Here is a 22,500-nt window from a genome sequence, read left to right as displayed (position 1 = left end):
GAGACCTCTGCCCCGGCCTCTGACTGAGTTGCACAAACCTTGGTGTGCTCAGGCAAGGGTCAGACCACATCCTTCCTGGCAACACCCAAAGGGAACCAAGGCCACTCGCGTCTCTCGCCTTTCATTTTGGACACGAGCGCCTGTGGAGGGACGGCCGGATTCAACGTGGGGATTGCCCGCCCTCCAGTCGTTTCAAGAGACCTCTGCCCCGGCCTCTGAACGGAGTTGCACAAACCTTGGTGTGCTCAGGCAAGGGGCAGCCCTCATCCTTCCTGGCAACACCCAAGGCAAGCAAGGCCACTCGCGTCTCTCGCCTTTCATTTTCGACACGAGCGCCTGTGGAGGGACGGCCGGATACAACGTGGGGATTGCCCGCCCTCCAATCGTTCCAAGAGACCTCTGCCCCGGCCTCTGACTGAGTTGCACAAACCTTGGTGTGCTCAGGCAAGGGTCAGACCACATCCTTCCTGGCAACACCCAAGGGAACCAAGGCCACTCGCGTCTCTCGCCTTTCATTTTCGACACGAGCGCCTGTGGAGGGACGGCCGGATACAACGTGGGGATTGCCCGCCCTCCAGTCGTTTCAAGAGACCTCTGCCCCCGGCCTCTGACTGAGTTGCACAAACCTTGGTGTGCTCAGGCAAGGGTCAGACCACATCCTTCCTGGCAACACACAAGGGAAGCAAGGCCACTCGCCTCTCTCGCCTTCAATTTCGGCACGAGCGCCTGTGGAGGGACGGCCGGATTCAACGTGGGGATTGCCCGCCCTCCAGTCGTTTCAAGAGACCTCTGCCCCCGGCCTCTGACTGAGTTGCACAAACCTTGGTGTGCTCAGGCAAGGGTCAGACCACATCCTTCCTGGCAACACACAAGGGAAGCAAGGCCACTCGCCTCTCTCGCCTTCAATTTCGGCACGAGCGCCTGTGGAGGGACGGCCGGATTCAACGTGGGGATTGCCCGCCCTCCAGTCGTTTCAAGAGACCTCTGCCCCGGCCTCTGACCGAGTTGCAAAAACCTGGGTGTGCTCAGGCAAGGGTCAGCCCGCATCCTTCCTGGCAACACCCAAAGGGAACCAAGGCCACTCACGTCTCTCTCGCCTTTCATTTTCGACACGAGCGCCTGTGGAGGGACGTCCGGATTCAACGTGGGGATGGCCCGTCCTCCAATCGTGTCAAGAGACCTCCGCCTTCGGCCTCTGACCGACTTGCACAAACCTGGGTGACGAGCACCGCAGGGCGGCAGAGCCGTCGCACTTGGCCGGGTGGCAGCGGGAAGGACCAGCCTATTCACAATAGCGGCCACCCACTCCCAGAGCCGGTCGTGCGGCACCCGAGGCCGACCCTCGACTCGTAAGAGGCTTTAACGTGTGCTCAGGCAAGGGTCAGCCCACACCCTTCCTGGCGGCACCCAAGGGATCCAGGCCACTCGCGTCTCTCGCCTTCGTTTTGGACACGAGCGCCTGTGGACGGACGGCCGGAGTCAACGTGGGGATGGCCCGTCCTCCAATCGTGTCAAGAGACCCCCCGCACCGGCCTCTGACCGAGTTCCCCAAACCTGGGTGACGAGCAGCGCAGGGCGGCAGAGCCGTCGCACTTGGCCGGATGGCAGCGGGAAGGACCAGCCTATTCACAATAGCGGCCACCCACTCCCAGAGCCGGTCGTGCGGCGCCCGAGGCCGACCCTCGACTCGTAAGAGGCTTTACAGTGTGCCCAGGCAAGGGCCAGCCTACACCCTTCCTGGCGGCACCCAAGGGATCCAGGCCACTCGCGTCTCTCGCCTTCATTTTGGACACGAGCGCCTGTGGACGGACGGCCGGAGTCAACGTGGGGGTGGCCCGTCCTCCAATCGTGTCAAGAGACCCCCGCACCGGCCTCTGACCGAGTTCCCCAAACCTGGGTGACGAGCACCGCAGGGCGGCAGCGCCGTCGCACTTGGCCGGATGGCAGCGGGAAGGACCAGCCTATACACAATAGCGGCCACCCACTCCCAGAGCCGGTCGTGCGGCGCCCGAGGCCGTGCCTCGACTCGTAAGGGGCTTTAACGTGTGCTCAGGCAAGGGTCAGCCCACACCCTTCCTGGCGGCACCCTAGGGATCCAGGCCACTCGCGTCTCTCGCCTTCATTTTGGACACGAGCGCCTGTGGAGGGACGGCCGGAGTCAACGTGGGGATGGCCCGTCCTCCAATCGTGTCAAGAGACCCCCCGCACCGGCCTCTGACCGAGTTCCCCAAACCTGGGTGACGAGCAGCGCAGGGCGGCAGAGCCGTCGCACTTGGCCGGATGGCAGCAGGAAGGACCAGCCTATTCACAATAGCGGCCACCCACTCCCAGAGCCGGTCGTTCGGCGCCCGAGGCCGGCCCTCGACTCGTAAGAGGCTTTAACGTGTGCTCAGGCAAGGGTCAGCCCACACCCTTCCTGGCGGCACCCAAGGGATCCAGGCCACTCGCGTCTCTCGCCTTCATTTTGGACACGAGCACCTGTGGAGGGACGGCCGGAGTCAACGTGGGGATGGCCCGTCCTCCAATCGTGTCAAGAGACCCCCCGCCACGGCCTCTGACCGAGTTCCCCAAACCTGGGTGACGAGCACCGCAGGGCGGCAGAGCCGTCGCACTTGGCCGGGTGGCAGCGGGAAGGACCAGCCTATTCACAATAGCGGCCACCCACTCCCAGAGCCGGTCGTGCGGCGCCCGAGGCCGGCCCTCGACTCGTAAGAGGCTTTAGGGAGTGCTCAGGCAAGGGTCAGCCCGCATCCTTCCTGGCAGCACCCAAGGGAACCAGGCCACTCGCGTCTCTCGCCTTCATTTTGGACACGAGCGCCTGTGGAGGGACGGCCGGAGTCAACGTGGGGATTGCCCGCCCTCCAATCGTGTCAAGAGACCTCCACACAGGTCTCTGACCGACTCTTAGAACAGACAGGGAGAGTTTGGCAATTCTGTCAAAAAATTGACAAAGTGTCAAAAATTCGACTTCCAAGAGCTCTCCAGCATGCACTCATACCCGCCATTAGAGTGCTATGCCCGTGGAACCGTTTTTCGGATGCCTTTCAAAAAGGTCCCGCGCCGCCATTTTGTTCTAAAAATCGTGTTCCCAGAAATCTCCGGGTACCCCGCCAACCTCACTGTGTAACAAATGCAAGTGGCACTGAATGGGTCTGAATTTCAAATTTGACTGCATCGCTCTGGAACTCGATCCCCGCAAAACCGTTTGGATTTTTCCCGCTCGGGACTTCCGCGACAGACAAAGTTAAAGTTTTCGGGCTGCAGACACAAAATGACAGTTGGCCATTTGCCGGGCTCAATTCACACAGTTCCTGCGGCACTTCGGAACACATGTTCGGCGCGAGTTTGTGAATCTTTCCCGATGCTTCGGCACTTTCCTCCGCTGACACTTAGAATATTTTTCACACTTTGCTGAAAAATTTTCTAAGTGTTTTTTCCTAAGTTTTTCTGGTTACTGATTTATTATTTTTGATCATTTTTCTAAGTTTTTCTGGTTACTCATTTCTCATTTTCGGGCATTTTTCTAAGTTTTTCTAGTTACTGATTTCTTCTTTTTGGGCATTTTTCTAAGTTTTTCTGGTTACTCATTTCTTCTTTTTGGGCATTTTTCTAAGTTTTTCTGGTTACTCATTTCTCATTTTCGGGCATTTTTCTAAGTTTTTCTAGTTACTGATTTCTTCTTTTTGGGCATTTTTCTAAGTTTTTCTGGTTACTCATTTCTTCTTTTTGGGCATTTTTCTAAGTTTTTCTGGTTACTCACTTCTTCTTTTTGGGCATTTTTCTAAGTTTTTCTGGTTACTCATTTCTCATTTTCGGGCATTTTTCTAAGTTTTTCTAGTTACTGATTTCTTCTTTTTGGGCATTTTTCTAAGTTTTTCTGGTTACTCATTTCTTCTTTTTGGGCATTTTTCTAAGTTTTTCTGGTTACTCATTTCTTCTTTTTGGGCATTTTTCTAAGTTTTTCTGGTTACTCATTTCTCATTTTCGGGCATTTTTCTAAGTTTTTCTAGTTACTGATTTCTTCTTTTTGGGCATTTTTCTAAGTTTTTCTAGTTACTCATTTCTTCTTTTTGGGCATTTTTCTAAGTTTTTCTGGTTACTCATTTCTCATTTTCGGGCATTTTTCTAAGTTTTTCTAGTTACTGATTTCTTCTTTTTGGGCATTTTTCTAAGTTTTTCTGGTTACTCATTTCTTCTTTTTCGGCATTTTTCTAAGTTTTTCTGGTTACTCATTTCTTCTTTTTGGGCATTTTTCTAAGTTTTTCTGGTTACTCATTTCTCATTTTCGGGCATTTTTCTAAGTTTTTCTAGTTACTGATTTCTTCTTTTTGGGCATTTTTCTAAGTTTTTCTGGTTACTCATTTCTTATTTTTGGGCATTTTTCTAAGTTTTTCTAGTTACTGATTTCTTCTTTTTGGGCATTTTTCTAAGTTTTTCTGGTTACTCATTTCTCATTTTCGGGCATTTTTCTAAGTTTTTCTGGTTACTCATTTCTCATTTTCGGGCATTTTTCTAAGTTTTTCTGGTTACTCATTTCTCGTTTTCGGGCATTTTTCTAAGTTTTTCTGGTTACTGGTTTCTTCTTTTTGGGCATTTTTTCTAAGTTTTTCTGGTTACTGATTTCCCAACGTTGGAAATGCATGAAACTCGGCCTGAACACGGTGGCAGGGTCCGCTCTCGAAGGCGAGACCTTCGGCAGAACCACCGGGTCAAATCCGGCTGGGCTAGCCGGCCTCGAGCACTCAAAGTCGGCACGAGCAGTCAAGTTCGCTCCCATCACAGTCTGGACCCTAAAAAAGTCTAAGTGTCACTGGTGACTGATTTGTACTGACTGAATAAAATTCTAAGTGTCGTTGGTTACTGATTTGTAACCACCGGGTCAAATCCGGCCGGGCTAGCCGGCCTCGAGCACTCAAAGTCGGTATGAGCAGTCAAGTTCGCTCCCATCACAGTCTGGACCCTAAAAAATTCTAAGTGTCACTGGTTACTGATTTGTACTGACTCAAAAAAATTCTAAGTGTCGATGGTTACTGATTTGTACTGACTGAAATAAATTCTAAGTGACGTTGTTTACTGATTTGTAACCACCGGGTCAAATCCGGCCGGGCTAGCCGGCCTCGAGCACTCAAAGTCGGTATGAGCAGTCAAGTTCGCTCCCATCACAGTTTGGACCACTTGCCGACTTGGGAAATGCACGAAAATCGGCCCGAACGCGGGGGCCGGTCCGCTCTCAAAGTCGAGACCTTCGGCTGAACCACCGGGTCAAATCCGGCTGGGCTAGCCGGCCCCGAGCACGCAAAACCGGTATGAGCAGTCAAGTTCGCTCCCATCACAGTTTGGATCCTAAAAAATTCTAAGTGTCACTGGTTACTGATTTGTACTGACTGAATAAAATTCTAAGTGTCGATGGTTACTGATTTGTACTGACTGAAATAAATTCTAAGTGACGTTGTTTACTGATTTGTAACCACCGGGTCAAATCCGGCCGGGCTAGCCGGCCTCGAGCACTCAAAGTCGGTATGAGCAGTCAAGTTCGCTCCCATCACAGTCTGGACCCTAAAAAATCTAAGTGTCACTGGTTACTGATTTGTACTGAGCCTAAAAAATTCTAAGTGTCACTGGTTACTGATTTGTACTGACTCTAAAAAATTCTAAGTGTCGTTGGTTACTGATTTGTACTGACTGGAAAAAATTCTAAGTGTCACTGGTTACTGATTTGTACTGCCTCAAAAAAAATCTTAGTGTCACTGGTTACTGATTTGTACTGACTCAAAAAAATTCTAAGTGTCACTGGTTACTGATTTGTACTGACTGGAAAAAATTCTAAGTGTCGTTGGTTACTGATTTGTACTGCATCAAAAAAATTCTAAGTGTCACTGGTTACTGATTTGTACTGACTGAACAAAATTCTAAGTGTCACTGGTTACTGATTTGTAACCACCGGGTCAAATCCGGCCGGGCTAGCCGGCCTCGAGCACTCAAAGTCGGTATGAGCAGTCAAGTTCGCTCCCATCACAGTTTGGACCCTAAAAAAAGTCTAAGTGTCACTGGTTACTGATTTGTACTGACTGGAAAAAATTCTAAGTGTCGTTGGTTACTGATTTGTACTGCATCAAAAAAATTCTAAGTGTCACTGGTTACTGATTTGTACTGACTGAACAAAATTCTAAGTGTCACTGGTTACTGATTTGTAACCACCGGGTCAAATCCGGCCGGGCTAGCCGGCCTCGAGCACTCAAAGTCGGTATGAGCAGTCAAGTTCGCTCCCATCACAGTTTGGACCCTAAAAAAAGTCTAAGTGTCACTGGTTACTGATTTGTACTGAGCCTAAAAAATTCTAAGTGTCACTGGTTACTGATTTGTACTGCCTCAAAAAAATTCTAAGTGTCGTTGGTTACTGATTTGTACTGCCTCGAAAAATTTCTAAGTGTCACTGGTTACTGATTTGTACTGACTGGAAAAAATTCTAAGTGTCGTTGGTTACTGATTTGTACTGACTGAATAAAATTCTAAGTGTCACTGGTTACTGATTTGTACTGCCTCAAAAAAATTCTAAGTGTCACTGGTTACTGATTTGTACTGACTCTAAAAAATTCTAAGTGTCCTTGGTTACTGATTTGTACTGCATCAAAAAAATTCTAAGTGTCGTTGGTTACTGATTTGTACTGCATCAAAAAAATTCTAAGTGTCACTGGTTACTGATTTGTACTGACTCTAAAAAATTCTAAGTGTCACTGGTTACTGATTTGTACTGAGCCTAAAAAATTCTAAGTGTCGTTGGTTACTGATTTGTACTGCCTCGAAAAAATTCTAAGTGTCACTGGTTACTGATTTGTACTGACTCTAAAAAATTCTAAGTGTCCTTGGTTACTGATTTGTACTGCATCAAAAAAATTCTAAGTGTCGTTGGTTACTGATTTGTACTGCATCAAAAAAATTCTAAGTGTCACTGGTTACTGATTTGTACTGACTCTAAAAAATTCTAAGTGTCACTGGTTACTGATTTGTACTGAGCCTAAAAAATTCTAAGTGTCGTTGGTTACTGATTTGTACTGCCTCGAAAAAATTCTAAGTGTCACTGGTTACTGATTTGTACTGACTGGAAAAAATTCTAAGTGTCGTTGGTTACTGATTTGTACTGACTCAAAAAAATTCTAAGTGTCGTTGGTTACTGATTTGTACTGAGCCTAAAAAATTCTAAGTGTCACTGGTTACTGATTTGTACTGCCTCGAAAAAATTCTAAGTGTCACTGGTTACTGATTTGTAACCACCGGATCAAATCCGGCCGGGCTAGCCGGCCTCGAGCACTCAAAGTCGGTATGAGCAGTCAAGTTCGCTCCCATCACAGTTTGGACCCTAAAAAATCTAAGTGTCACTGGTTACTGATTTGTACTGACTCAAAAAAATTCTAAGTGTCACTGGTTACTGATTTGTACTGACTGGAAAAAATTCTAAGTGTCGTTGGTTACTGATTTGTACTGCATCAAAAAAATTCTAAGTGTCACTGGTTACTGATTTGTACTGACTCAAAAAAATTCTAAGTGTCGTTGGTTACTGATTTGTACTGAGCCTAAAAAATTCTAAGTGTCACTGGTTACTGATTTGTACTGCCTCGAAAAAATTCTAAGTGTCACTGGTTACTGATTTGTAACCACCGGGTCAAATCCGGCTGGGCTAGCCGGCCTCGAGCACTCAAAGTCGGTATGAGCAGTCAAGTTCGCTCCCATCACAGTTTGGACCCTAAAAAATCTAAGTGTCACTGGTTACTGATTTGTACTGAGCCTAAAAAATTCTAAGTGTCACTGGTTACTGATTTGTACTGAGCCTAAAAAATTCTAAGTGTCCTTGGTTACTGATTTGTACTGACTGGAAAAAATTCTAAGTGTCACTGGTTACTGATTTGTACTGAGCCTAAAAAATTCTAAGTGTCACTGGTTACTGATTTGTACTGCCTCAAAAAAATTCTAAGTGTCGTTGGTTACTGATTTGTACTGCCTCGAAAAAATTCTAAGTGTTCTTGGTTACTGATTTGTACTGACTGGAAAAAATTCTAAGTGTCACTGGTTACTGATTTGTACTGAGCCTAAAAAATTCTAAGTGTCACTGGTTACTGATTTGTACTGCCTCAAAAAAATTCTAAGTGTCGTTGGTTACTGATTTGTACTGCCTCGAAAAATTTCTAAGTGTCACTGGTTACTGATTTGTACTGACTGGAAAAAATTCTAAGTGTCGTTGGTTACTGATTTGTACTGACTGAATAAAATTCTAAGTGTCACTGGTTACTGATTTGTACTGCCTCAAAAAAATTCTAAGTGTCACTGGTTACTGATTTGTACTGACTCTAAAAAATTCTAAGTGTCCTTGGTTACTGATTTGTACTGCATCAAAAAAATTCTAAGTGTCGTTGGTTACTGATTTGTACTGCATCAAAAAAATTCTAAGTGTCACTGGTTACTGATTTGTACTGACTCTAAAAAATTCTAAGTGTCACTGGTTACTGATTTGTACTGAGCCTAAAAAATTCTAAGTGTCGTTGGTTACTGATTTGTACTGCCTCGAAAAAATTCTAAGTGTCACTGGGTACTGATTTGTACTGACTGGAAAAAATTCTAAGTGTCACTGGTTACTGATTTGTACTGCCTCAAAAAAAATCTAAGTGTCACTGGTTACTGATTTGTACTGACTCAAAAAAATTCTAAGTGTCACTGGTTACTGATTTGTACTGACTGGAAAAAATTCTAAGTGTCGTTGGTTACTGATTTGTACTGCATCAAAAAAATTCTAAGTGTCACTGGTTACTGATTTGTACTGACTCTAAAAAATTCTAAGTGTCCTTGGTTACTGATTTGTACTGCATCAAAAAAATTCTAAGTGTCGTTGGTTACTGATTTGTACTGACTGGAAAAAATTCTAAGTGTCACTGGTTACTGATTTGTACTGACTCAAAAAAATTCTAAGTGTCGTTGGTTACTGATTTGTACTGCCTCGAAAAAATTCTAAGTGTTCTTGGTTACTGATTTGTACTGACTGGAAAAAATTCTAAGTGTCACTGGTTACTGATTTGTACTGAGCCTAAAAAATTCTAAGTGTCACTGGTTACTGATTTGTACTGCCTCAAAAAAATTCTAAGTGTCGTTGGTTACTGATTTGTACTGCCTCGAAAAATTTCTAAGTGTCACTGGTTACTGATTTGTACTGACTGGAAAAAATTCTAAGTGTCGTTGGTTACTGATTTGTACTGACTGAATAAAATTCTAAGTGTCACTGGTTACTGATTTGTACTGCCTCAAAAAAATTCTAAGTGTCACTGGTTACTGATTTGTACTGACTCTAAAAAATTCTAAGTGTCCTTGGTTACTGATTTGTACTGCATCAAAAAAATTCTAAGTGTCGTTGGTTACTGATTTGTACTGCATCAAAAAAATTCTAAGTGTCACTGGTTACTGATTTGTACTGACTCTAAAAAATTCTAAGTGTCACTGGTTACTGATTTGTACTGAGCCTAAAAAATTCTAAGTGTCGTTGGTTACTGATTTGTACTGCCTCGAAAAAATTCTAAGTGTCACTGGTTACTGATTTGTACTGACTGGAAAAAATTCTAAGTGTCGTTGGTTACTGATTTGTACTGACTCAAAAAAATTCTAAGTGTCACTGGTTACTGATTTGTACTGACTGAACAAAATTCTAAGTGTCGATGGTTACTGATTTGTACTGACTGAAATAAATTCTAAGTGACGTTGTTTACTGATTTGTAACCACCGGGTCAAATCCGGCCGGGCTAGCCGGCCTCGAGCACTCAAAGTCGGTATGAGCAGTCAAGTTCGCTCCCATCACAGTTTGGACCCTAAAAAAAGTCTAAGTGTCACTGGTTACTGATTTGTACTGAGCCTAAAAAATTCTAAGTGTCACTGGTTACTGATTTGTACTGCCTCAAAAAAATTCTAAGTGTCGTCGGTTACTGATTTGTAACCACCGGGTCAAATCCGGCCGGGCTAGCCGGCCTCGAGCACTCAAAGTCGGTATGAGCAGTCAGGTTCGCTCCCATCACAGTTTGGACCACTTGCCGACTTGGGAAATGCACGAAAATCGGCCCCAACGCGGGGGCCGGTCCGCTCTCAAAGTCGAGACCTTCGGCTGAACCACCGGGTCAAATCCGGCCGGGCTAGCCGGCCTCGAGCACTCAAAGTCGGTATGAGCAGTCAAGTTCGCTCCCATCACAGTTTGGACCACTTGCCGACTTGGGAAATGCACGAAAATCGGCCCGAACGCGGGGGCCGGTCCGCTCTCAAAGTCGAGACCTTCGGCTGAACCACCGGGTCAAATCCGGCTGGGCTAGCCGCCCCCGAGCGCTCAAAGTCGGTATGAGCAGTCAAGTTCGGTCCCATCACAGTCTGGACCACTTGCCGACGTTGGAAATGCACGAAATTCACCCTGAACGCGGGGGCCGGTCCGCTCCCGAAGGCGGGACACTCACCCTAAGCCTGGCCCCACCGCCGGCCAACACACCCTTCAAAATCACACCCATCCGACAATGCTACTCAAAAAGGATCCAAATTCAGAAACACCCCCTTCAAAAGGCACTCCGTCCCCGGCCACACTACCGGGGCATGCTCCCCTGGGCGATAATTAAGCCCCCACGACTAATTGAAGCCAACCACAGCCGCAACTCGAAAGGAGAAGTCAGTAACCAATTCAAAAATGCACTTGGTTACTGACTTCTACAGACTCAAAAAAAATTCTAAGTGTCGTTGGTTACTGATTTGTACTGCATCAAAAAAATTCTAAGTGTCACTGGTTACTGATTTGTACTGACTCTAAAAAATTCTAAGTGTCACTGGTTACTGATTTGTACTGAGCCTAAAAAATTCTAAGTGTCCTTGGTTACTGATTTGTACTGCCTCGAAAAAATTCTAAGTGTCGTTGGTTACTGATTTGTACTGACTGAATAAAATTCTAAGTGTCACTGGTTACTGATTTGTACTGCCTCAAAAAAATTCTAAGTGTCACTGGTTACTGATTTGTACTGCCTCGAAAAAATTCTAAGTGTCACTGGTTACTGTGTCACTGTGATGGGACCGAACTTGACTGCTCATACCGACTTTGAGCGCTCGGGGGCGGCTAGCCCAGCCGGATTTGACCCGGTGGTTCAGCCGAAGGTCTCGACTTTGAGAGCGGACCGGCCCCCGCGTTCGGGCCGATTTTCGTGCATTTCCCAAGTCGGCAAGTGGTCCAAACTGTGATGGGAGCGAACTTGACTGCTCATACCGACTTTGAGTGCTCGAGGCCGGCTAGCCCGGCCGGATTTGACCCGGTGGTTCAGCCGAAGGTCTCGACTTTGAGAGCGGACCGGCCCCCGCGTTGGGGCCGATTTTCGTGCATTTCCCAAGTCGGCAAGTGGTCCAAACTGTGATGGGAGCGAACCTGACTGCTCATACCGACTTTGAGTGCTCGAGGCCGGCTAGCCCGGCCGGATTTGACCCGGTGGTTACAAATCAGTAACCGACGACACTTAGAATTTTTTTGAGGCAGTACAAATCAGTAACCAGTGACACTTAGAATTTTTTAGGCTCAGTACAAATCAGTAACCAGTGACACTTAGACTTTTTTTAGGGTCCAAACTGTGATGGGAGCGAACTTGACTGCTCATACCGACTTTGAGTGCTCGAGGCCGGCTAGCCCGGCCGGATTTGACCCGGTGGTTACAAATCAGTAAACAACGTCACTTAGAATTTATTTCAGTCAGTACAAATCAGTAACCATCGACACTTAGAATTTTGTTCAGTCAGTACAAATCAGTAACCAGTGACACTTAGAATTTTTTTGAGTCAGTACAAATCAGTAACCAACGACACTTAGAATTTTTTCCAGTCAGTACAAATCAGTAACCAGTGACACTTAGAATTTTTTCGAGGCAGTACAAATCAGTAACCAACGACACTTAGAATTTTTTAGGCTCAGTACAAATCAGTAACCAGTGACACTTAGAATTTTTTAGAGTCAGTACAAATCAGTAACCAGTGACACTTAGAATTTTTTTGATGCAGTACAAATCAGTAACCAACGACACTTAGAATTTTTTTGATGCAGTACAAATCAGTAACCAAGGACACTTAGAATTTTTTAGAGTCAGTACAAATCAGTAACCAGTGACACTTAGAATTTTTTTGAGGCAGTACAAATCAGTAACCAGTGACACTTAGAATTTTATTCAGTCAGTACAAATCAGTAACCAACGACACTTAGAATTTTTTCCAGTCAGTACAAATCAGTAACCAGTGACACTTAGAAATTTTTCGAGGCAGTACAAATCAGTAACCAACGACACTTAGAATTTTTTTGAGGCAGTACAAATCAGTAACCAGTGACACTTAGAATTTTTTAGGCTCAGTACAAATCAGTAACCAGTGACACTTAGAATTTTTTCCAGTCAGTACAAATCAGTAACCAAGAACACTTAGAATTTTTTCGAGGCAGTACAAATCAGTAACCAACGACACTTAGAATTTTTTTGAGTCAGTACAAATCAGTAACCAGTGACACTTAGAATTTTTTCCAGTCAGTACAAATCAGTAACCAACGACACTTAGAATTTTTTTGATGCAGTACAAATCAGTAACCAAGGACACTTAGAATTTTTTAGAGTCAGTACAAATCAGTAACCAGTGACACTTAGAATTTTTTTGATGCAGTACAAATCAGTAACCAACGACACTTAGAATTTTTTCCAGTCAGTACAAATCAGTAACCAGTGACACTTAGAATTTTTTTGAGTCAGTACAAATCAGTAACCAGTGACACTTAGATTTTTTTTGAGGCAGTACAAATCAGTAACCAGTGACACTTAGAATTTTTTCCAGTCAGTACAAATCAGTAACCAGTGACACTTAGAATTTTTTCGAGGCAGTACAAATCAGTAACCAACGACACTTAGAATTTTTTAGGCTCAGTACAAATCAGTAACCAGTGACACTTAGAATTTTTTAGAGTCAGTACAAATCAGTAACCAGTGACACTTAGAATTTTTTTGATGCAGTACAAATCAGTAACCAACGACACTTAGAATTTTTTTGATGCAGTACAAATCAGTAACCAAGGACACTTAGAATTTTTTAGAGTCAGTACAAATCAGTAACCAGTGACACTTAGAATTTTTTTGAGGCAGTACAAATCAGTAACCAGTGACACTTAGAATTTTATTCAGTCAGTACAAATCAGTAACCAACGACACTTAGAATTTTTTCCAGTCAGTACAAATCAGTAACCAGTGACACTTAGAAATTTTTCGAGGCAGTACAAATCAGTAACCAACGACACTTAGAATTTTTTTGAGGCAGTACAAATCAGTAACCAGTGACACTTAGAATTTTTTAGGCTCAGTACAAATCAGTAACCAGTGACACTTAGAATTTTTTCCAGTCAGTACAAATCAGTAACCAAGAACACTTAGAATTTTTTCGAGGCAGTACAAATCAGTAACCAACGACACTTAGAATTTTTTTGAGGCAGTACAAATCAGTAACCAGTGACACTTAGAATTTTTTAGGCTCAGTACAAATCAGTAACCAGTGACACTTAGAATTTTTTCCAGTCAGTACAAATCAGTAACCAAGGACACTTAGAATTTTTTAGGCTCAGTACAAATCAGTAACCAGTGACACTTAGAATTTTTTAGGCTCAGTACAAATCAGTAACCAGTGACACTTAGATTTTTTAGGGTCCAAACTGTGATGGGAGCGAACTTGACTGCTCATACCGACTTTGAGTGCTCGAGGCCGGCTAGCCCAGCCGGATTTGACCCGGTGGTTACAAATCAGTAACCAGTGACACTTAGAATTTTTTCGAGGCAGTACAAATCAGTAACCAGTGACACTTAGAATTTTTTAGGCTCAGTACAAATCAGTAACCAACGACACTTAGAATTTTTTTGAGTCAGTACAAATCAGTAACCAGTGACACTTAGAATTTTTTTGATGCAGTACAAATCAGTAACCAACGACACTTAGAATTTTTTCCAGTCAGTACAAATCAGTAACCAGTGACACTTAGAATTTTTTTGAGTCAGTACAAATCAGTAACCAGTGACACTTAGATTTTTTAGGGTCCAAACTGTGATGGGAGCGAACTTGACTGCTCATACCGACTTTGAGTGCTCGAGGCCGGCTAGCCCGGCCGGATTTGACCCGGTGGTTACAAATCAGTAACCAGTGACACTTAGAATTTTTTCGAGGCAGTACAAATCAGTAACCAGTGACACTTAGAATTTTTTAGGCTCAGTACAAATCAGTAACCAACGACACTTAGAATTTTTTTGAGTCAGTACAAATCAGTAACCAACGACACTTAGAATTTTTTCCAGTCAGTACAAATCAGTAACCAGTGACACTTAGAATTTTTTCGAGGCAGTACAAATCAGTAACCAACGACACTTAGAATTTTTTAGGCTCAGTACAAATCAGTAACCAGTGACACTTAGAATTTTTTAGAGTCAGTACAAATCAGTAACCAGTGACACTTAGAATTTTTTTGATGCAGTACAAATCAGTAACCAACGACACTTAGAATTTTTTTGATGCAGTACAAATCAGTAACCAAGGACACTTAGAATTTTTTAGAGTCAGTACAAATCAGTAACCAGTGACACTTAGAATTTTTTCGAGGCAGTACAAATCAGTAACCAACGACACTTAGAATTTTTTAGGCTCAGTACAAATCAGTAACCAGTGACACTTAGAATTTTTTAGAGTCAGTACAAATCAGTAACCAGTGACACTTAGAATTTTTTTGATGCAGTACAAATCAGTAACCAACGACACTTAGAATTTTTTTGATGCAGTACAAATCAGTAACCAAGGACACTTAGAATTTTTTAGAGTCAGTACAAATCAGTAACCAGTGACACTTAGAATTTTTTTGAGGCAGTACAAATCAGTAACCAGTGACACTTAGAATTTTATTCAGTCAGTACAAATCAGTAACCAACGACACTTAGAATTTTTTCCAGTCAGTACAAATCAGTAACCAGTGACACTTAGAAATTTTTCGAGGCAGTACAAATCAGTAACCAACGACACTTAGAATTTTTTTGAGGCAGTACAAATCAGTAACCAGTGACACTTAGAATTTTTTAGGCTCAGTACAAATCAGTAACCAGTGACACTTAGACTTTTTTTAGGGTCCAAACTGTGATGGGAGCGAACTTGACTGCTCATACCGACTTTGAGTGCTCGAGGCCGGCTAGCCCGGCCGGATTTGACCCGGTGGTTACAAATCAGTAACCAGTGACACTTAGAATTTTGTTCAGTCAGTACAAATCAGTAACCAGTGACACTTAGAATTTTTTTGATGCAGTACAAATCAGTAACCAACGACACTTAGAATTTTTTCCAGTCAGTACAAATCAGTAACCAGTGACACTTAGACTTTTTTTAGGGTCCAAACTGTGATGGGAGCGAACTTGACTGCTCATACCGACTTTGAGTGCTCGAGGCCGGCTAGCCCGGCCGGATTTGACCCGGTGGTTACAAATCAGTAACCAGTGACACTTAGAATTTTGTTCAGTCAGTACAAATCAGTAACCAGTGACACTTAGAATTTTTTTGATGCAGTACAAATCAGTAACCAACGACACTTAGAATTTTTTCCAGTCAGTACAAATCAGTAACCAGTGACACTTAGAATTTTTTTGAGTCAGTACAAATCAGTAACCAGTGACACTAAGATTTTTTTTGAGGCAGTACAAATCAGTAACCAGTGACACTTAGAATTTTTTCCAGTCAGTACAAATCAGTAACCAACGACACTTAGAATTTTTTAGAGTCAGTACAAATCAGTAACCAGTGACACTTAGAATTTTTTAGGCTCAGTACAAATCAGTAACCAGTGACACTTAGATTTTTTAGGGTCCAGACTGTGATGGGAGCGAACTTGACTGCTCATACCGACTTTGAGTGCTCGAGGCCGGCTAGCCCGGCCGGATTTGACCCGGTGGTTACAAATCAGTAAACAACGTCACTTAGAATTTATTTCAGTCAGTACAAATCAGTAACCATCGACACTTAGAATTTTATTCAGTCAGTACAAATCAGTAACCAGTGACACTTAGAATTTTTTAGGATCCAAACTGTGATGGGAGCGAACTTGACTGCTCATACCGGTTTTGCGTGCTCGGGGCCGGCTAGCCCAGCCGGATTTGACCCGGTGGTTCAGCCGAAGGTCTCGACTTTGAGAGCGGACCGGCCCCCGCGTTCGGGCCGATTTTCGTGCATTTCCCAAGTCGGCAAGTGGTCCAAACTGTGATGGGAGCGAACTTGACTGCTCATACCGACTTTGAGTGCTCGAGGCCGGCTAGCCCGGCCGGATTTGACCCGGTGGTTACAAATCAGTAAACAACGTCACTTAGAATTTATTTCAGTCAGTACAAATCAGTAACCATCGACACTTAGAATTTTTTTGAGTCAGTACAAATCAGTAACCAGTGACACTTAGAATTTTTTAGGGTCCAGACTGTGATGGGAGCGAACTTGACTGCTCATACCGACTTTGAGTGCTCGAGGCCGGCTAGCCCGGCCGGATTTGACCCGGTGGTTACAAATCAGTAACCAACGACACTTAGAATTTTATTCAGTCAGTACAAATCAGTCACCAGTGACACTTAGACTTTTTTAGGGTCCAGACTGTGATGGGAGCGAACTTGACTGCTCGTGCCGACTTTGAGTGCTCGAGGCCGGCTAGCCCAGCCGGATTTGACCCGGTGGTTCTGCCGAAGGTCTCGCCTTCGAGAGCGGACCCTGCCACCGTGTTCAGGCCGAGTTTCATGCATTTCCAACGTTGGGAAATCAGTAACCAGAAAAACTTAGAAAAAATGCCCAAAAAGAAGAAACCAGTAACCAGAAAAACTTAGAAAAATGCCCGAAAACGAGAAATGAGTAACCAGAAAAACTTAGAAAAATGCCCGAAAATGAGAAATGAGTAACCAGAAAAACTTAGAAAAATGCCCGAAAATGAGAAATGAGTAACCAGAAAAACTTAGAAAAATGCCCAAAAAGAAGAAATCAGTAACTAGAAAAACTTAGAAAAATGCCCAAAAATAAGAAATGAGTAACCAGAAAAACTTAGAAAAATGCCCAAAAAGAAGAAATCAGTAACTAGAAAAACTTAGAAAAATGCCCGAAAATGAGAAATGAGTAACCAGAAAAACTTAGAAAAATGCCCAAAAAGAAGAAATGAGTAACCAGAAAAACTTAGAAAAATGCCGAAAAAGAAGAAATGAGTAACCAGAAAAACTTAGAAAAATGCCCAAAAAGAAGAAATCAGTAACTAGAAAAACTTAGAAAAATGCCCGAAAATGAGAAATGAGTAACCAGAAAAACTTAGAAAAATGCCCAAAAAGAAGAAATGAGTAACTAGAAAAACTTAGAAAAATGCCCAAAAAGAAGAAATCAGTAACTAGAAAAACTTAGAAAAATGCCCGAAAATGAGAAATGAGTAACCAGAAAAACTTAGAAAAATGCCCAAAAAGAAGAAATGAGTAACCAGAAAAACTTAGAAAAATGCCCAAAAAGAAGAAATGAGTAACCAGAAAAACTTAGAAAAATGCCCAAAAAGAAGAAATCAGTAACTAGAAAAACTTAGAAAAATGCCCGAAAATGAGAAATGAGTAACCAGAAAAACTTAGAAAAATGCCCAAAAAGAAGAAGTGAGTAACCAGAAAAACTTAGAAAAATGCCCAAAAAGAAGAAATGAGTAACCAGAAAAACTTAGAAAAATGCCCAAAAAGAAGAAATCAGTAACTAGAAAAACTTAGAAAAATGCCCGAAAATGAGAAATGAGTAACCAGAAAAACTTAGAAAAATGCCCAAAAAGAAGAAATGAGTAACCAGAAAAACTTAGAAAAATGCCCAAAAAGAAGAAATCAGTAACTAGAAAAACTTAGAAAAATGCCCGAAAATGAGAAATGAGTAACCAGAAAAACTTAGAAAAATGATCAAAAATAATAAATCAGTAACCAGAAAAACTTAGGAAAAAACACTTAGAAAATTTTTCAGCAAAGTGTGAAAAATATTCTAAGTGTCAGCGGAGGAAAGTGCCGAAGCATCGGGAAAGATTCACAAACTCGCGCCGAACATGTGTTCCGAAGTGCCGCAGGAACTGTGTGAATTGAGCCCGGCAAATGGCCAACTGTCATTTTGTGTCTGCAGCCCGAAAACTTTAACTTTGTCTGTCGCGGAAGTCCCGAGCGGGAAAAATCCAAACGGTTTTGCGGGGATCGAGTTCCAGAGCGATGCAGTCAAATTTGAAATTCAGACCCATTCAGTGCCACTTGCATTTGTTACACAGTGAGGTTGGCGGGGTACCCGGAGATTTCTGGGAACACGATTTTTAGAACAAAATGGCGGCGCGGGACCTTTTTGAAAGGCATCCGAAAAACGGTTCCACGGGCATAGCACTCTAATGGCGGGTATGAGTGCATGCTGGAGAGCTCTTGGAAGTCGAATTTTTGACACTTTGTCAATTTTTTGACAGAATTGCCAAACTCTCCCTGTCTGTTCTAAGAGTCGGTCAGAGACCTGTGTGGAGGTCTCTTGACACGATTGGAGGGCGGGCAATCCCCACGTTGACTCCGGCCGTCCCTCCACAGGCGCTCGTGTCCAAAATGAAGGCGAGAGACGCGAGTGGCCTGGTTCCCTTGGGTGCTGCCAGGAAGGATGCGGGCTGACCCTTGCCTGAGCACTCCCTAAAGCCTCTTACGAGTCGAGGGCCGGCCTCGGGCGCCGCACGACCGGCTCTGGGAGTGGGTGGCCGCTATTGTGAATAGGCTGGTCCTTCCCGCTGCCACCCGGCCAAGTGCGACGGCTCTGCCGCCCTGCGGTGCTCGTCACCCAGGTTTGGGGAACTCGGTCAGAGGCTGTGGCGGGGGGTCTCTTGACACGATTGGAGGACGGGCCATCCCCACGTTGACTCCGGCCGTCCCTCCACAGGCGCTCGTGTCCAAAATGAAGGCGAGAGACGCGAGTGGCCTGGTTCCCTTGGGTGCTGCCAGGAAGGGTGCGGGCTGACCCTTGCCTGAGCACTCCGTAAAGCCTCTTACGAGTCGAGGGCCGGCCTCGGGCGCCGCACGACCGGCTCTGGGAGTGGGTGGCCGCTATTGTGAATAGGCTGGTCCTTCCTGCTGCCATCCGGCCAAGTGCGACGGCTCTGCCGCCCTGCGCTGCTCGTCACCCAGGTTTGGGGAACTCGGTCAGAGGCCGTGGCGGGGGGTCTCTTGACACGATTGGAGGACGGGCCATCCCCACGTTGACTCCGGCCGTCCCTCCACAGGTGCTCGTGTCCAAAATGAAGGCGAGAGACGCGAGTGGCCTGGATCCCTTGGGTGCCGCCAGGAAGGGTGTGGGCTGACCCTTGCCTGAGCACACGTTAAAGCCTCTTACGAGTCGAGGGCCGGCCTCGGGCGCCGAACGACCGGCTCTGGGAGTGGGTGGCCGCTATTGTGAATAGGCTGGTCCTTCCTGCTGCCATCCGGCCAAGTGCGACGGCTCTGCCGCCCTGCGCTGCTCGTCACCCAGGTTTGGGGAACTCGGTCAGAGGCCGGTGCGGGGGGTCTCTTGACACGATTGGAGGACGGGCCATCCCCACGTTGACTCCGGCCGTCCCTCCACAGGCGCTCGTGTCCAAAATGAAGGCGAGAGACGCGAGTGGCCTGGATCCCTAGGGTGCCGCCAGGAAGGGTGTGGGCTGACCCTTGCCTGAGCACACGTTAAAGCCCCTTACGAGTCGAGGCACGGCCTCGGGCGCCGCACGACCGGCTCTGGGAGTGGGTGGCCGCTATTGTGTATAGGCTGGTCCTTCCCGCTGCCATCCGGCCAAGTGCGACGGCGCTGCCGCCCTGCGGTGCTCGTCACCCAGGTTTGGGGAACTCGGTCAGAGGCCGGTGCGGGGGTCTCTTGACACGATTGGAGGACGGGCCACCCCCACGTTGACTCCGGCCGTCCGTCCACAGGCGCTCGTGTCCAAAATGAAGGCGAGAGACGCGAGTGGCCTGGATCCCTTGGGTGCCGCCAGGAAGGGTGTAGGCTGGCCCTTGCCTGGGCACACTGTAAAGCCTCTTACGAGTCGAGGGTCGGCCTCGGGCGCCGCACGACCGGCTCTGGGAGTGGGTGGCCGCTATTGTGAATAGGCTGGTCCTTCCCGCTGCCATCCGGCCAAGTGCGACGGCTCTGCCGCCCTGCGCTGCTCGTCACCCAGGTTTGGGGAACTCGGTCAGAGGCCGGTGCGGGGGGTCTCTTGACACGATTGGAGGACGGGCCATCCCCACGTTGACTCCGGCCGTCCGTCCACAGGCGCTCGTGTCCAAAACGAAGGCGAGAGACGCGAGTGGCCTGGATCCCTTGGGTGCCGCCAGGAAGGGTGTGGGCTGACCCTTGCCTGAGCACACGTTAAAGCCTCTTACGAGTCGAGGGTCGGCCTCGGGTGCCGCACGACCGGCTCTGGGAGTGGGTGGCCGCTATTGTGAATAGGCTGGTCCTTCCCGCTGCCACCCGGCCAAGTGCGACGGCTCTGCCGCCCTGCGGTGCTCGTCACCCAGGTTTGTGCAAGTCGGTCAGAGGCCGAAGGCGGAGGTCTCTTGACACGATTGGAGGACGGGCCATCCCCACGTTGAATCCGGACGTCCCTCCACAGGCGCTCGTGTCGAAAATGAAAGGCGAGAGAGACGTGAGTGGCCTTGGTTCCCTTTGGGTGTTGCCAGGAAGGATGCGGGCTGACCCTTGCCTGAGCACACCCAGGTTTTTGCAACTCGGTCAGAGGCCGGGGCAGAGGTCTCTTGAAACGACTGGAGGGCGGGCAATCCCCACGTTGAATCCGGCCGTCCCTCCACAGGCGCTCGTGCCGAAATTGAAGGCGAGAGAGGCGAGTGGCCTTGCTTCCCTTGTGTGTTGCCAGGAAGGATGTGGTCTGACCCTTGCCTGAGCACACCAAGGTTTGTGCAACTCAGTCAGAGGCCGGGGGCAGAGGTCTCTTGAAACGACTGGAGGGCGGGCAATCCCCACGTTGAATCCGGCCGTCCCTCCACAGGCGCTCGTGCCGAAATTGAAGGCGAGAGAGGCGAGTGGCCTTGCTTCCCTTGTGTGTTGCCAGGAAGGATGTGGTCTGACCCTTGCCTGAGCACACCAAGGTTTGTGCAACTCAGTCAGAGGCCGGGGGCAGAGGTCTCTTGAAACGACTGGAGGGCGGGCAATCCCCACGTTGTATCCGGCCGTCCCTCCACAGGCGCTCGTGTCGAAAATGAAAGGCGAGAGACGCGAGTGGCCTTGGTTCCCTTGGGTGTTGCCAGGAAGGATGTGGTCTGACCCTTGCCTGAGCACACCAAGGTTTGTGCAACTCAGTCAGAGGCCGGGGCAGAGGTCTCTTGGAACGATTGGAGGGCGGGCAATCCCCACGTTGTATCCGGCCGTCCCTCCACAGGCGCTCGTGTCGAAAATGAAAGGCGAGAGACGCGAGTGGCCTTGCTTGCCTTGGGTGTTGCCAGGAAGGATGAGGGCTGCCCCTTGCCTGAGCACACCAAGGTTTGTGCAACTCCGTTCAGAGGCCGGGGCAGAGGTCTCTTGAAACGACTGGAGGGCGGGCAATCCCCACGTTGAATCCGGCCGTCCCTCCACAGGCGCTCGTGTCCAAAATGAAAGGCGAGAGACGCGAGTGGCCTTGGTTCCCTTTGGGTGTTGCCAGGAAGGATGTGGTCTGACCCTTGCCTGAGCACACCAAGGTTTGTGCAACTCAGTCAGAGGCCGGGGCAGAGGTCTCTTGGAACGATTGGAGGGCGGGCAATCCCCACGTTGAATCCGGCCGTCCCTCCACAGGCGCTCGTGTCGAAAATGAAAGGCGAGAGACGCGAGTGGCCTTGCTTGCCTTGGGTGTTGCCAGGAAGGATGTGGTCTGACCCTTGCCTGAGCACACCAAGGTTTGTGCAACTCAGTCAGAGGCCGGGGCAGAGGTCTCTTGGAACGATTGGAGGGCGGGCAATCCCCACGTTGAATCCGGCCGTCCCTCCACAGGCGCTCGTGTCCAAAATGAAAGGCGAGAGACGCGAGTGGCCTTGGTTCCCTTTGGGTGTTGCCATGAAGGATGTGGTCTGACCCTTGCCTGAGCACACCCAGGTTTGTGCAACTCGGTCAGAGGCCGGGGCAGAGGTCTCTTGAAACGACTGGAGGGCGGGCAATCCCCACGTTGTATCCGGCCGTTCCTCCACAGGCGCTCGTGTCGAAAATGAAAGGCGAGAGACGCGAGTGGCCTTGGTTCCCTTTGGGTGTTGCCAGGAAGGGTGCGGGCTGACCCTTGCCTGAGCACTCCCTTAAAGCCTCGTTACGAGGCGAGCAGGCCTCGCGCGATTCGCACGACCGGCTCTGGTAGTGGTCGGGCCGCTATGGCGAATAGGCTGGTCCTCCCCTGCCACCCGGCAAAGCGCGTTGGCTCTGCCGCCCTGCGGTGCTCGTCACCCAGGTTTCCAA

This window comes from Chiloscyllium plagiosum, unplaced genomic scaffold (assembly GCF_037043375.1).
Source record: "Chiloscyllium plagiosum isolate Xiang-an unplaced genomic scaffold, Cpla_swu_hap1 HiC_scaffold_210, whole genome shotgun sequence".
Taxonomy (NCBI): Eukaryota; Metazoa; Chordata; class Chondrichthyes; order Orectolobiformes; family Hemiscylliidae; genus Chiloscyllium; species Chiloscyllium plagiosum.
Note: the sequence above shows the minus strand (reverse complement) of the source record.